The sequence below is a fragment of the Zonotrichia albicollis genome, chromosome 5 (assembly GCF_047830755.1).
Source record: "Zonotrichia albicollis isolate bZonAlb1 chromosome 5, bZonAlb1.hap1, whole genome shotgun sequence".
Lineage (NCBI taxonomy): Eukaryota > Metazoa > Chordata > Aves > Passeriformes > Passerellidae > Zonotrichia > Zonotrichia albicollis.
Window position 1 is genome coordinate 5,561,906 of NC_133823.1, and position 15,988 is coordinate 5,577,893.

Here is a 15,988-nt window from a genome sequence, read left to right on the forward strand (position 1 = left end):
CCAGGAGGGAGGAAGAGCAGATGGGAGGAAGGAGAGGAACAAAGTCCTGCTGTGCAGGGGCTGGCTGGGCACCAGCTGGGCAGCAGTGATTTATTTACATTGCTGGAGAAGCTGGGAGAGCATCAGGGCCTCCCTGAGCCTGGCACTGTGCTCAGCCTGCTCCTGCACACGGGTGTTTGTGTCCTGGCTGAGCTGCACAGGGTGGAGATGTGGGTTTTCCTAGCAGAGACCTTTTGGGAAATGTGTTTGTTGGAGGAGGGAGAGATTTGAGCCAAGAACAGATCCTGGTCTTTTCCTGGACCACCAGGGACCCTCTCCCCTGGGCAGGAGAGCCTTGGGGTGCAGGGGCCTGTGGGGATGCAGCTCTGCCCATCTCATCCCAGCATGCCTGATGATTTTGGAGATGTTTCCATCCTCTCCTTTCTGCCCTGGTGTCTCTGAGCCACCTTGAGAAGCCATTCCAGCCAATCTCCATAATGGGAACAGCATTTCCTGTCTTCCCATCCCACACTTTGGTGCACAGGAATGTTTCCATTCCTACAGACAAAAATAAAACTTTTTCAAATCATATTATTTTCTCCTCTTTCCTTTTAGATATATAGAAAGGGTGAGATATAGGAATGTGCCTCTTGTTGATGGAGTGACAAAACTGTCCTTTGTCCCCATAAAAAGGAAAAAAGCCCAGAAGTTTCTCTCCTCAATTAAGTGAAAAGATATCTCATAGGACTTTGGGGACTTCACCTCAAACTTAAGGATGGCCAATTGGACAGAAGGCAAAAAGTCCCACCTGAGTAATTTACTAGAAAAAGAAGAGAACAAAAGGAAACGACCACTTTTGTGAGGTGTTTTACCAAGAGCAAGTAGACCTCTTGCACCTGGCTTGGTTTTTCCTGTAAACAGTTTTGTTATTTTGCTTTTTATTAAAACTTTTCTGTTTCCAACACTACCACAGCAGCCATCCTGCTGATTTTATGCCTTCTAAGGTAGCTGAGCTATCTTGGGTGTGAAATAGATCTCCAAGAGCTTGTGAAACCTGGCTCAAAGAGACCCATATTTCACCTGTCCCTTGTCCCCTGTCCCCTTGCCATTCCTGGCAGTGCTGGAGGCAGGGACTGCACTGCAGGAGAACACCTGAGGTGAGGCAGCCACTCCTGTCATGCCAGCATCTCCTCTGGGATGCCTTGGCTGCTCCTCCAAGAGCTTGCCAAGGGCACAGCCAGGGATGGAATGAAGGCAGCAGCCCGTGGGGAGTGAAGGAGCCTGTGCTAGATCAGCTGATATAATTAGAAACCAGGGACAAGGAGATGAGCTCCTGTGCCCAAAAGCTGGGCTGATTTTCCCAGCTCCAGCAGCTGAGCTAAGAAAAGCTCTGACCTCCTCCCCTTGTGCTTGGGGGCACTGCCATGGTTTGGGGGACAGGGAGGAGCTCCCACATCCCAGATTTTCCAGGGATGGGGCATCTACAGCTGCTCTGGGTGGTGAAACCCACCACCATCACCTCAGCCAGTCAGGGTCATCTCACCCCCTCAGCTGGGCCCATCAGGACTGGGCCCAGACAGGCCCACCAAGGCTGGGCCTAGCTGGGCCCACCAGCACTGGGCAGTGTCTGCCCCCCAAAACCACTCTCCAAGTTGACTTTGCCAACCAGCTCCATGTCCAAATTTTGTCTCCTCATGTTTTGGTTCAGGCAAGAACCCCCAAATTTCCCCCAAATGGGCCCAAATGGCCCCCAAATGATCCCAAATGGGCCCAAAATGACACCGCAAATGGACCCAAAATGACACCAAATGGGCACAAAATGACCCCAAATGGGTCCAAAATTATAATCTACTTGCAAAACCCTCAGGCCAAGCCCTGTGGTGGTGGTGGGGAGATGGTGGATTTGTATCTTCTGGGAACATCTCCAGAAGATGAGGCGACAGAGTGGGAGAGCTGGGGATGTTCAGCTTGGAGAAGACTCTGGGGAGACCTTCCAGCACTTTCCAATAGATAAAGGGCCTCCAACAGAGCTGGAGAGGGACTCAGATGGGATATTAGGGGAAGATTCCTCCCTGTGAGGTGGTGAGGCCCTGGCACAGGGTGCCCAGAGAAGCCCCTGGATCTCTGGAAGTGTCCAAGACCAGGTTGGACAGGACTTGGAGCAACCTGGGATGGTGGGAGGTTTCCCTGCCCATGGCAGGGGTTGGAATGAGATGGTTTTAAGGTCCACACTATGAAATCCCATCCCCACAAGTCAGAGTTTCCCCATGGAAGAAGGAACTGGATGAGAGATCTCCATCCATCTCCAAACCCACCTGGTCTCCTCTGGCAGCACTGACCCCCCAAAAAAACCCCAAAACCTCCAAACTGACCTCACAACAAGGATTTAATAGGATTTAGCATCAGGGGAACCAAGTTTGGCCGTCTGGGCAGTGCAGAACACACCTGGGCAGGCTGGGGAATGTCAGCAGGGTGGGTTTGGCTGGTCCCAAAGCCTCCTGAGCTGCAGGAGATGAGATTGTCTGGGCTCTGCTGGGAAACACACAGAGGGAATTGCCCACCCCAGTGTTCCTGCTGGATTTCTGGGACATTCCCAACTGGTTAGGAGAGGAAGGGATGGACTCTTCTCAGGGCTGGAGGGAACATGGAGAACAGCAACGAGGATGTAGAAACAACCTTGTACAACAAGAAATCCTGAACCTACAGAGAAGATGAGTCCTGTGGGTGTTCAGGAGAGGCACAGGGTGCAGGATGAGACCCAGCCTGGTGCACTGGGCTTGTTCTCACCTCCCCTCCTAAATAAACCCCTCATCCCATCCTGCTCCCAACTTTTGGCATCACTCCCCAGACTTTCCCAGCAGGAATTCCCTCCAGTGCTGGACAGACAGACAGTCACTGCTTATCCCAGGTTTTCATTCCTGCTTTGGATCATTCTTTTTATTCCTGATCATTATTTTCCTCCTTCCAGAGGAAAGCAGCTCTTTGGGCCACACACCAAGGGATTTGGTTAATTCCTCACCCACAGAAGCACAGATATTTATTTAAAAGCTCCTCTTGTTATGTTACTTGGCAACTTGTGAGCCCGTGTGTTTCTCCAGCTGATAAATATTTGTGAGGTTGGTTGTGTGAAGAGCAGCATGTGTTAATGATCTGATTGCCTTTTTCCTGCAAAGGGAACGGGCTCTGTTGCCCATTGGTGCCACAGGAGCTGGAGGTGCTGGGGCTGGACACCAGCCCAGGTGTGCTTAGGTGGGCAGGAGGCCAATGGCACCTGGAATTTTTCGGAATTTGGGTGGCAGCAGGGCCAGGGCAGTGCCTGTCCCCTTTGCTGGCACTGCTGGGGCACCTCCAATGCTGGGGAAACTTCTGGGCCCCTCACAAGAAGAAAGATCTGGAGGGGCTGGAGAGAATCCAGGGAAGGGAACAGAGCTGGGGAAGGGTCTGGAGCCCCAGGAGAGGCTGAGGGGGCTGGGAAGGGGCTCAGCCTGGAGGAAAGGGGGATCAGGGGGGCTCTTGTGGCTCTGCACAGCTCCTGACAGGAGGGGACAGCCAGGGAACGGGGACAGGAGGAGAGGGAACGGCCTCAGGGTGGACCAGGGGAGGTTTAGATTGGATATTGGGAAAATTTTTTACATGGGAAGGGTTGCTAAGCATTGGAAAGGGCTTTCTGGAGAGGTGGTGGGGTCACAGTCCCTGGAATTACCCAAGGAGTGAGTGGATGAGGCACTCAGAGCTCTGGTTTCTTTGGGGTGGTGGTGCTTGGTCAAAGGTTGGTACTTGGTGATCCCAGAGGTGTTTTCCAGCCTGAGTGAGTCTGGGATTACACCTGTCTAACCCTGGAGCATCCTGCTGGCTCTGGAGCTTCTCACTGGCCTGTGATCAGGATTTGGCCCTGAAGGAGAGGCTCATAATGGGCTCATCCTTCTGCCTCAGGAACCAGAAAAAGCCAACAGGACTCACATCTTCATGGCAAAACCCCAGTTTTGTGAGCTGGAAACTCAGCCACCATCCCTGAGAACCTGATCCCCAGCCTTGCAGCCCTGCAGAAACTCCTGCAGCTCCTGCATTGCTCAAGGGGACTTTGAGCTCCCTCTGCCAGGACAGCCCTTGGCTCCAGCCCAGATCACAAGGCACGAACCATCCCAATTTCCTGATGGCTGCCTTACAGTGACCTTTGCTTTCCTTGCTCTTCAGGGAGCTCCTTGGACCTTCCTCCCACCCATGGTGGGGCTCAGCCTGGTCCTTTCCCCCATGGAGGTGCCTGGGGCTGTGGGGTGATGGAAGAGCTGAGTTTTGGGTGCTTTGGGGAAGCACCTGGATTACTGCAGGATCTCAAGGTGTTTGGTCCACCACCACCTCCAGGATGGAGCATCCCAGCCTGCCTATGGCTCCTGGTACCACCTTGTCCTGCTGGAACCCTGGAATGATTTGGGATGAGAAGAACCAGGGATACCACTCCCTAGACCTTGGAAAGAGGTCCCACAACCAGAGCATGAATCCAGGGGCTTTACCCAGCATGGAGCAGGAGTGTGGGGGAACCACAGGGGCTGGGGGGTCCCTGCCTGCTCCCCAGTCCCAGGGACAAGGATGACTGGGCTCCTGGCCTCGTGTGCCTCCATTTCACTTTCAGATCCCTCAAATAATAACCGTGTTTGCCAGCTCCTGTGACAGGAATGACTAATGGGAAAGATCCTCTGAGAAGGGAAACAAGAAATCTCCTCGTTTCACCCTTTGTTTGCTGGGTTCCTCTGACAGCCCCGGGAGAAAGCAGATTTTAAACCCTTCACCAGCTCCAGCAACACCCTCTTAACTCTTAACCTTCCCTGTCGGGATAGAACTCCATTCAGAAACTTTTTTTGCAGCCAGTTTATCCACATTCCTGCTCCATCCACATGGAGCTCCGACAGCTGATGCAACGTGGTTTTCACAGTGCATGTGTGGAAAACACCCTCCCCATCTGCCTGGTGTGTTTTTGCAAGTCAGGGGACCTGTCTTTCTCTCTCTTTTCCCTTTTTTCCCGGGATGGGTGATCAAAGGTGCTCTTTTCACGGTGATGGAAGCAGCAGGGGATGCCCGGGGCTGATGCTGCAGCCCCTAGGGATGGAGGGCTCTCCAATCCCATTTATTTTAGGACAAGCTGCTGCTCTCTCCCAGATGCCCACAGGCACATGCGGGACTTTCAGATGCTCCTTTTCCATCTAAGGGGACTGGGAGTTGATCCCTGGGGATTCCAGCAAGGAGGAGTTGGAGGAGGAGGAGGAGGAAGAGGAGGAGGGGATCCCTGCATGAAGAACTGAAGGCACACAGGCACCGCGCTCTGTTTAAATGCTCAGCGATCCAGCAGGGCCAATTTGAGCCCCTCCACCACCCCTCCTGTGTCCTGTTGCCATCACAAAGGCGACACTGGGGACAAGGTGCCCGCTGCCCATGCAGCCAGGGCACCGTCGCACGGCTCCGGCATTTCCACGCCTGTTCCCAGCCCGTTCGCCTCGCAGCCTTTGCAGAAAATAAATTCCCCAGCCAGGCTGAACTCGGATGACAGCATCGCTGCTATATTTAGCCACGCCAGATCGCCGCTCCAACCAGGGCCACACATAAACAAACCGAGCCCGGCCGGAGAGGGCACGGCCGGGGGATGCAGTGGCCTCCCGCTCCTGCCTGCCCCAAATTTGGGGTGCCCTGCGCTCCCCCGTCATGCCAGCACCTCCCTGGAGGGCTTGGCTGGCACAATCCTCTTCCTGAGCAGCTTTGAGGATGAAGGATGTGCCGGAGGTTGTTGGGAACGGAGGGAGATGCCAAAGGTTATCCTGCGGGGCAAGTGGCATCCCCCGGCTGCCATTGCACCTCTGGCTCCCAGCTGGAATTCAGGGAGCTGTCGGCATGCCCCATTCTCCTGTGGGGCAGAAAATGCCAGAAATGCCCCGCTAGAGCCGTGCCCGCCCTTCCCACCTCCACTGCTCATCTCCCCTGCAGCTTTCCTGCCTGATCCTCTCCCTGTCCGAGCCTCTGCCATGGAGCACGGAGCTGCCCCGGGATCCACGGAGCTGCCCGGGCATCTATGGAGCTGCCCTGGGGTTCATGGAACTACCTGGGCACCCACGGAGCTGCCCTGGGGTCCACGGGGTTTGAAGCAGAGGGAAGAGGTTGTGGATGGGTAGCAGGGTCTGTACCTGGCTCACTGGCAGGGCCTTGTGCTCCTTCTCCAGCTCCACATGTGGGGAAGGGGATGGGGATGCTCAGGAGGTGCTCCAGGGGTACTCAGGGGATGTCTAGGGGATGCTGAGGGCGTGCTCAGGCAGTGCTCAAGGGGATACTCAGGGGATGCTCAGGGGGTGCTCAGAGGATGCTCAGTGGATGCTCAGGGAATATACAAGGTGATGCCTAGGGGGCAATGCCCAGGGAGTACTCAGGGGATGCTCAGGGGGTGCTCAGGGGGTACTCCGGGGGTGTTCAGGGGGTACTCAGGGGGGGAAGCTCAGGAGGTACTCAGAGGATGATCAGGGGATGTTCAAGGGAGTGCTCAGGGGGTGCTCAGAGGGTACTCAGAGGGTGCTCAGGGGATGGCCAGGGGATGCTTAGGAGGGATGCGCAGGGAGTACTCAGGGGATGTTCAAGGGGATGCTCAAAGGGGGATGCTCAGGGGGTACTCAGAGAATGCTCAGGAGATGCTCAGGGGGTAGGTACTCAGGGGATGCCCAGGGGATGCTCAGGGAGTGTTCAGGGGATACTCAAGGAATGCCCAGGGGGATGCCCAGGAGGATGTGGAGCATCCAGCAGCCCAAGACCCTCCTCTGAAGCAGAGGACCAAACTGGCCCGGGGGGCCGCTGGCAGCCACAGGTCCCCAGGTTCTCGGGTCGGCTCAGAGGAGGGGACAGGGTGGCAAAGAGGGTCCCTGCTCCCCCCGGGCACACCCAGGGGCGCGGATGGGGCTCTGTGCTGCAGTGCAGCAGCTCCAGCCCCGCTGTCTGCCGGGGTGGGAGGCGGCAGAGGGGCTGCCCACCTTCACCTGTGCCTGCTCCGAGCGGGATGAGCCATCGGGAGCGGCCACAACGCGGGGATGGAGCCCGGGACCCCCAGGAGCAGCGGGGTGGGCGTGCACCCCTGGCCTGGGGGCCGCTGTTCCATCCCTGCCCAGCCTCCTGGGGGGATGTCCCAAGCGGGGATGGGGAGGAACGCTGCGTGCCCACCGAGCCGGGGTGAAGCCTCAGGCGGGGACCCCCCTGCCATGACGTGCTCCCTCCCTCCGTCCCTCCCCACCGCCGCTGCTAGGCGAGGGCCACCCAGCACCGAGGCAATGACATAATTCCCAGCAACTGCACGTTAATCACCCGGCCGCCAGCAAGCCCTGCGTGCCTCCGATCCGACCCCCAGCCCCAGGCAGCGCTCCCCTCCCCGACATCAAAGAAATAAATGAGAGAAGGCGAGGGAAAGGTGACGAAGGGGAATAACCCGGCCCTGGCACTGGCACACGAGTCTGCCCCCCCTCCCCTCGCCGCTCCTCCCCGCCTCGCACTCTATTTTTGGGTGCTGTCACATCCCGATGGCCCCGCGGGGCCAAATCCAGGCAGCTGCGACTTTAGGCACAAACACGGCTCCCTCCCCTCCATCACACCCAAAATCGGCGCTGCCAGCCCATCCTCCACCCCACCCCCTCCCCAAAATCCTCCTCCCCTCCCCCCTCCCCAAATCACATCTGGGTGGGTGGTTCGGGCGCGCCAAGCTCCAGCATCAGGTCCCCAAATAATAATCAGATCAAACCTCTCCCTCCGTGCACCCCACCCCCGGGAGACCCCCCCTCACCATCACCCCCATCCCCATCCCACCTCCCCCCTCTTCCAGTTGCTCCCAGTCGCTTCCCAGCCTTACTCTTGGCGGGGATGCCGGGCAGCAGCGATGGGGCCGCGATCAGGGCTGGTGGCAGCCGGGCGGCCGCTCCCGTCCGAGGGGTCTCATTATCTCATTTTGTCCTGTGTCACCAACACTCACACTCACACACACACACACACACTCACATTCACTCGCAGCCACGTTTCCCCCCCCTTCTTGCGGCAAACGGCGGCCAGCCCCGACCCCACCCCCTGTCACAGCAGCAGCCTAACAGCGAGCACCGGCAGGATGGAGGAGGATCTGCTCGCCTTCCCTTTAACTCTTGCCTCGCCACCCCCCAGGACAGGGCTCTGTCCCCGCCGACCTGGCTGAGGATGCTGGGGTGATGCTCGCACCTCCCTCGCCTTGCCGCCGTCCCCCCAACAGGGCTCCGGGATGTTTGGGATGTGCGGGTGCCCTGGTTCTGTCCCCTGCAACCTCATCACCCCCAAAAAAGAGCCCCCGAATAGAGCTGAGCCCTGGCAGTGGGGCAGGGGGGGTCTGGCTGGGCTTGGAGGGGCTCGGGCAGCCCCGGCGTGGGAGCCAACTCTGCCAGCCTGGATCCACCATGAAAATCCCATTTTGGTCCCTGTTTGCCCCCCATTTCCCTTTGGGGTGGAGGGGGCACAGCCTGAACCCCCGATGGAGATGTAAGGTCAGTGTGGGGGAGGAAACAACTTCTCCCATCCTACGGAGAATCCAAGGACCTGAGCTGGCAGAGGGTGGGGAAAAACTCCCCAGATTCCCTCTGACACGGATGAGCTGAGAAAGGGACATCCAAATGGGCAATGGCTGAAGGCAGGGCAGCTCTGACTGTGACACTGCACTGATTGTCTTCTCCAAGGAGAAATGAGAGGTCCAAAAGGGAAAGGGAAAGGAAAAAGGAAAAAGGAAAAAGGAAAAAGGAAAAAGGAAAAAGGAAAGGGAAAGGGAAAGGGAAAGGGAAAGGGAAAGGGAAAGGGAAAGGGAAAGGGAAAGGGAAAGGGAAAGGGAAAGGGAAAGGGAAAAGGAAAAGGAAAAAGGAAAGGGAAAGGGAAAAGGAAAAAGGAAAGGGAAAGGGAAAGGGAAAAGGAAAAAGGAAAGGGAAAGGGAAAGGGAAAGGGAAAGGGAAAGGGAAAGGGAAAGGGAAAGGGAAAGGGAAAGGGAAAGGGAAAAGGGAAAAGGGAAAAGGGAAAAGGAAAGGAAAAGGGAAAGGGAAAGGGAAAGGGAAAGGGAAAAGGGAAAGGGAAAGGGAAAGGGAAAGGGAAAGGGAAGGGAAAGGGAAAGGGAAAGCTCATGGTGCTGCCCATGTAGGGGTTGGTGGCACAATGCTCCCAGTTCAGATCCTGCAGCACACTCTGCTCTCCCCTCAGCCTTTCCATGGATAGATGGAGGTTGCACCCCTCCTGCTCATCTGTCAGGAGTCCCAGGAGAGAGGAAAGAGGCAGGAATTGCTGCTATTGAATTCTGCAGCTTTCCAGTGAAACAGCAGAGCAGATAATTAATTATTGCTGCTAATGGTGCTGGCCAGGCCCTCAGCTGCTCCCCCAGAACCTCAGGCTGTGAGAATCTCCCTGCACAGGTTGTTGCTGACAGAGCTCCAGGGGCTGTGTGTGATCCTGCTTGGATGGAAAGGGCAGCTGAGGCTCCCTGATTTGCTTACACCCTCTGAGGACCAGGATTAGGCTGGCTGGGCAAAGCCACCTCTGCTGTGGGTGGGACTCTGCTGCTTCCCACCAGCGCTGCCAAGCTGTGGAGCAATTCAAATCCTGCATGGAAAACCTGGAGGGGTCTGTCCTGGCCTTCCTGGGCAGCCTGGTGTGCTCTGAGCCTGGCAGTGCTGCCTCTTTTGGGGAACATGGAAGGGTAGGAGGTGTCCTACAGGAAGCTCATGGAGATTTTTGTGCTGCTTCAGATGAGCCCTGCTCCAGTTGTCACCCCAGCACACACATCCAGGACTGAGCACCAACCTGATGGGAGATGAGCCCCAGCTGCCCTCTGCAAGGGACACTGGAGTGCTCCTGGACACCTTGAGGGAGCCTGCATGTGTTCCCCTACCCAAAATGGGTCATGCCTAGGCTGGGGCAGGTCCAGTTTTGTAGCTGAGAATCAGAATCACAGAATCATTTAGGTTGGAAAAGGCCCCTAAGATCACTGAGTCCAAAAGTTAACCCAGCCCTGCTAAGAGGAGATGCTCTGATGGAGTTACAGCTCCACCAGGCCAGCCCAGCATTCTGTCCCCAGCTGCAGCTGTCATTGGACACCCAAGGAAGACCAAAACAGGTCAATATTTCCTCTTGGCAGTCTCCAGCACCTCCAAGGAAGAAGTTTTTGCCAGGTCCAGACATCCCTGGGAGCTGAGAACCTTCAGTGTGCTGTGAGTCCATCCCCTGCAAGGTGCTGCCTCCTTGGGTGGGTTGAAGCCCAGAGCCTGTAGGACACCCCCATTCCCTCCCATTCCAATCACTGAGCCTTTGATAAGGATTATCCTGGGACCAGCACTGGGGCTGCAGGAGCTTCACTCTCCTCCTCTATACCAATCCTTCTCCAAGTGCTGGCAGATGCAGATTCCCTGTGGCAGGCTGGGATGAGATCTCTCCCCAGGGAACAGCACTCTGCCCCCACTCCTCATCCTCATCCTCATCCTCATCCTCATCCTCATCCTCATCCTCATCCTCATCCTCATCCTCATCCTCATCTTGGCCCTGCTAAAATCCTGAGTGGACTTTGTTTTCCCTTATTTGCTGAGTGTTTTGTGTGCAGGATTTTCACTCTCCCCCTCAACACCAATCCTCCTCCATTCATTGCAGATGCAGATTCCCTGTGGCAGGGTGGGATGAGCTCTCTCCCCGGGGGACAGCACTCTGCCCTCACTCCACATCCTCATCCTCATCTTCATCCTGGCCCTACTCAAATCCTGAGTGGACTTTGTTTTCCCTTATTTGCTGAGTGTTTTATGTGCAGGATTTTCATTCTCCTCCTTTACTCCAATCCCTCCAAGTGCTTGCAGATTCCCTGTGGTGGGTTGGGATGAGCTGTCTCCCCAGGGGACAGCTGTCTTCCCCCACTCCTCATCCTCATCCTGGCCCTTCTAAAACCCCAAATTTGGACTTTGTTTTCCCTTATTTGCTGAGTGTTTTGTGTGCAGGATTTTCACTCTCCCCCTCAACACCAATCCCCCTCCATTCATTGCAGATTCCCTGTGGCAGGTTGGGATGAACTCTCTCCCCAGGGGACAGCACTCTGCCCCCACTCCTCATCCTCATCCTGGCCCTGCCAAAACCCTGAGTGGACTCTGTTTTCCCTTATTTGCTGAGTGTTTTGTGTGCCTTGCTGTGGTGATCATGCTCCAGCCGTCAGCTTGCAGCGAGTCCTCGGGAGAAGGTGCCAACTTTAACATATGCCTGAACAGTTCTTTTCAGACATATACAAACTGGAACAAAGCCTCGCTGGGAATATGCTTGTTGGTGCAATTTGCCAACTGTGGCTTCAGATCTGCTCTTTTCAGCACGCACCAACTATTTGTAGATGGTGCAAAAGCCGGGATCGCTGCGTGCGGATGGATGGGGTCTCTTCTGGAAGGATCTCTCCAGGCAAGCAGGAACCAGCAGGGAGGAGAATTCAGGGCTGGACAAAGACCTCTGAGTATCACAAATAATAATCAGATCAAACATTTGGCTTCTGAGAACCTCAGAAGCAAAAAGTCCTTTTTTCCCTCTGCTCTGATCTCTGCACTCCCTGAACCATGAACTCGTTCTCACCTTGTGCAAGCAGGACTTTGCTCAGCTCACCCCATTTCCTGGGTTCACACATCTCCCGGTGCTTCCTCCATCACTGGTGCTCACCTTCCAGGTAGGACATCATCAGGATGTGACTCTGGTGCTACTCAGGGTGTCACCACTCTGTCACACCCTTGGAAAAAAGGGCTGCCCAACCTTGACTGGGCATTCCCTAACTTCTTCCCATGGGTTTGTAGACACCACGGCAATGTTTGAAGGAAATCTGGGAAGATGATAACAAAGTGGGGCTGGGGTTGTGTCCAGGCTTTCCAAGTGGGCAGTGAAGGTGCAGTGGTGATGAGGAGGAGGAGGAATTTTTCCCCCTTCACTGATGAGGACCTAGCTCTGCCCTTGCCCACGTGCCAGCCTTCATCTTGCAAATTCCCAGGGCAAGGATCACTGTGTCCTGTTCCTTGCCCGTGGCACAATGGATGTGGAGGGCAGTGCTGAACTGCCTGTTCCCCATGGAGCACTGCCAAAGGCAGAAGAGTTTGAGACAGCAAATCATCAAGGGACCATTGTTCAGAGCAGCCTTGGTGGAAATATTTGTGTGTGTGTGTGTGTGTGTGTGTGTGTGTGTGTGTGTGTGTGTGCTGGCATCCAATTTGGCAATGGTTACTCAGCACAAGTGGGCGGCCTGTCCCTTTCTCTCAGCTGGAGCCTCCTCCTCCTCACAGGGACCCAGAAGAGGGATGAAAGGAGAGCAGATGGTTTGGGGGTGCTCAGAAATACCAGTGCCAAGGGCTGTCTCATCATGGCAGGCTGAACATGCTCAGGAGCAAGGAGGTCTCTCCAAGTATTGGGGAGAAGCAGGAGGTCTTTCTTGGGGATATTGATGGTTTTGCTGGATTTTGAGGAGAAGGACCAGAAATTGAGATGTTTGAGGAGTAATGCAACGAAGGAGAGCTCTATGGTTTATGGGGTTCTGTAAAGTTCTCTTTAATTCTTCTTCTCCAAAGGAATTTGAAGAACTGATGTTGGAGATGGGCTTTGGGCAAGGGAGTGACAGAACAAGGGGAATGACTTCCCACTGCCAGAGGGCAGGGTTGGATGGGATATTGGGAAGGAATTGTTCCCTGTGAGGGTGGGAAGGCCCTGGCAGGTTTTTGTGAGTTGGTGTTGAACAACAACTTGTTCTGGTGCCCAGAGAAGCTGTGGCTGCCCCTGGATCCCTGGAAGTGTCCAAGGCCAGGCTGAATGGGTCTTGGAGCCACCTGGGCTGGTGGAAGGTGTCCCAGCCCACGGCAGCAGTGGGATAAAATGACCTATAAAAGACTTTTGTAACCGAAACCAATCTGTGATTTTATGCTCAGGGGACACTGCTGGCTTTGCTGGGAATAACCTCAGGGCTTCCTCCAGGTGAGGGTGCAGGGCTGTGAGCCTGGTGAGCTGGCCAAGGCAGGCAGGCTGCAAGTTATCTCCTCTTTCAGCACCACACCAGATCTCTCACAGTCCTTTCATGGAAAAATTCCCATTGAAAGCTTCACTGCTGCTCTCTCATCCCTGCAAAAGTGAATGGGGAGATTTGTCCTGACCTCCATCCCCCTCCACAGCTCCTGGCATTTCGCTTTTCTCCAAAGCAACGCTCTGCTGCTAGAATCAGCTGAGATGAAACCGAGCTGGCTCCTACACACCTTGGAGCTCAGGCAGGGCTGCTTCCCACACAGTGTCTTTCACCCAAATTAAACAGCTCCCAGCTGAGCCCTGCCATCCATCATGCCAGGCTGCAGGCACAGCTCGGGTTTGGCAGCTTTTACACCTCTCTGGGTTCATGTTTAGTAGGGAAAGAGCAAGGAACCTTTTCTTTGGGAGTGTGTTCCAAGGGGTGTGCAGCCCTGGAGGCTGCAGGGCATCTTGGGATCATGCTGGAGTCAGTGGGAGCTGATTGTTGTTAACGATAGCAAAGATTGGGCACTGAGGGCTGCTCCTTTGGGAAGGAATCCTTCCCTGTGAGGGTGGTGAGGCCCTGGCACAGAGTGCCCATAGAAGCTGTGGCTGCCCCTGGATCCCTGGAAATGCCCAAGGCCAGGTTGGACAGGGCTTGGAGCCACCTGGGATGGTGGAAGGTGGAAAGCCCCAGGTTGGAACTAGATGGTCTTTAAGGCCCCTTCCAGCTGTGACTCTGTGATTCCCTAATGTCCCAGATTGCAAGGCAAGGTGTGTGTTCTATCATTATCTGTCAGGTGGGGCAGTTGTCTTCTGTTCATTGGGCAGTTTTCTGTATCTCTTCCACAGCCAATCCTCCCTCCAGGGGATCTCTGCTGTTTATGGGCCATTAATCATTAATTACCTTCTGTTGATGGCCAGTGAGTGTCCCTGCATGGCTGATCCAATTCCATCATCCCATGGGGAGATGCTCCGCCCAGGGGAGGAGCCAAGCATTCCTACCTGGATCCAATCTGAGGTTTGGGACACCCCAGCAGCCTTTGCCCCCTGCATTGCCAGAGGAGCAGCTTTCTGCTGCCCTGCATTGCCAGAGGGAGCCCAGGCCCATCTGCAGCAGCCCTGGAGCTGCAGAGGAAAACTCCCCCCTTGTGCAGGATCCCTGCTGCAGCAGAGCCACAGCTGGCACTGCAGGAGGGCTGAGCCCCCATGGGATGGGGCTGGGACACCGCCCTGACACACAGGGGGCAGGGACTGCTCTGACTCTGGCAGTGCTGTTTTGATTTATTACATTGCTAATTTTATTTTTATTTTCTTCCCTAATAAAGAACTGTTATTCCTATTCCCATATCTTTGCCTGAGAGCCCCTTAATTTCAAATTTATAACAATGCAGAGGGAGGGGGTTTACATTTTCCATTTCAGGGAAGGCTCCTGCCTTCCTTAGCACTTCCTCGGTGTCTTTCCAAACCAAGCCCCCTGATTTTCAGGCTGCAGTGCTGGACACTCCTGGGTACAGACTGCCACTCCTGGGGCTGTCACTCCTCAAGGACATTGTGCTGACCCCACCTTGGTGTCCACACCAGTGCCAGGGAGCAGCAATCCCGACTCCTTGTCTGTGTTATCTGAGCTCATTTCAATTTTCCAAGGGGTGTCCAAGGGCTCTGTAGGTGTCCCAGAATATCTGAGGCACCTACAAGGAGGAGGCAGACATGGAATGGGATCTCCATTGGCATCACCTATGGTGGAGATCCTTGCTGGAGATAACACTGCATGTTTTGAGGCTGAGGTCAAAACCTCACTGAGTTGAGGTTTTTGTTGGATATTAGGAAAATCTCCTCTCTGAGAGAGTGGTCAATTATTGGAACAGGCTCCTCAGGAAGTGGTGGAGTTGCCATCCCTGGAAGTGTTCAAAAAATGAGATGTGGGGCTGTGTCTTGGTGGGAGTCGTGGCAGTCAGTCAAAGGCTGGGCTTGATCTGGGAGCTCTTTTCCAACCTGAATAATTCTGTGGGTCTAGGACAAGTCTAGGACAAGTGTTTCTATCTATTTGAGATGGGAGATGGAGTTTGGGCCACCTCAGCTCCCTGTGCCCATATCCACACTCATGCCAGAGAGCCACAGCCAGTTTTCATGTGGACTTCCCTGCAGAGAGGATTTCTGGGGTCATTTTAGCCCCTGTCCCCACACATCTGAGTGGCTGAAGAAATCTTCCAGCTCTTCTTAGTGTAGGCTCTGGGCTCTCCAGATCAGCCACTCCAGCAAGGTGGAAATCTCTGCCTCTTTGCCACAGAAAGGCTTCAGGGCCTTCAGTCCAAATATTTTGGTCCATTTGGGCTTTTGGTCCATCAACATTTTAGTCCAAAACCTAATCTTTACCCTGTTTCTCTGCAACATCTGTGTGTCAATTGTCACTCATCTCTACTAACATTGCTCAAACACTGTCAGATTTTATAAAGTTCTGGGTTTTAATTTCTGCCAATTTTTAGATAAACTCTGATAAATCCAAACTGATTTCAAGTTACAAAGATGATTCAAACTTTGAAAGCACTCTAAAACACACAGCAACAAATAATTCCAACATCTTTATCCTGATTTCTACCTTTTATTTTTGGGAATCTGCTTCCTTGGCTGGCAGATCCTCCAGCCCCTCACAGTCTGCTTGCTGGAGAGCAGCCTGGGGGAATGACCTTGGCCTCAAATTCCACCAGGAAAGGTCCTTGTAGAACAAGGCTGTTCTCAGAGTCACCGTTTACAGGCATCCTAGGCAACCGCCTTGGGCTTTTTCCAGTCCTCCAGGGAGAAGCACAGCCCCAGAAATCAATAACTGAGCTCTTCTGAAAGTCAGCAGGGCTCTAGGGGGATCCAAACCACTCTCTCTGCTGAAGGCAAAGGAGGGGTCCCTCCTTTGTGAGAGCCCTGGGCTGGAGCAGCCCTGGTCCCTTGTGCCATCCCCAGGGGTTGGTTTGCTCAGTGCCCACTGTGTCCCACCCTTCTGGGCACT

The 15,988-nt window shown here is 54.7% G+C and overlaps 1 protein-coding gene across 1 annotated transcript in view; it reads right to left on the reverse strand.

Annotated features, from left to right (window-relative positions):
• Positions 1 to 8,065, reverse strand: part of LZTS3 (leucine zipper tumor suppressor family member 3) — a 47,697-nt gene extending 39,632 nt beyond the window's left edge. Inside the window, exon 1 of the mRNA XM_005495264.4 lies at positions 7,847 to 8,065. The gene's annotated coding sequence lies outside the window, so the exon portion shown is untranslated. The remainder of the gene's footprint in view (positions 1 to 7,846) is intronic.
• Positions 8,066 to 15,988: the final 7,923 nt, after the last annotated feature.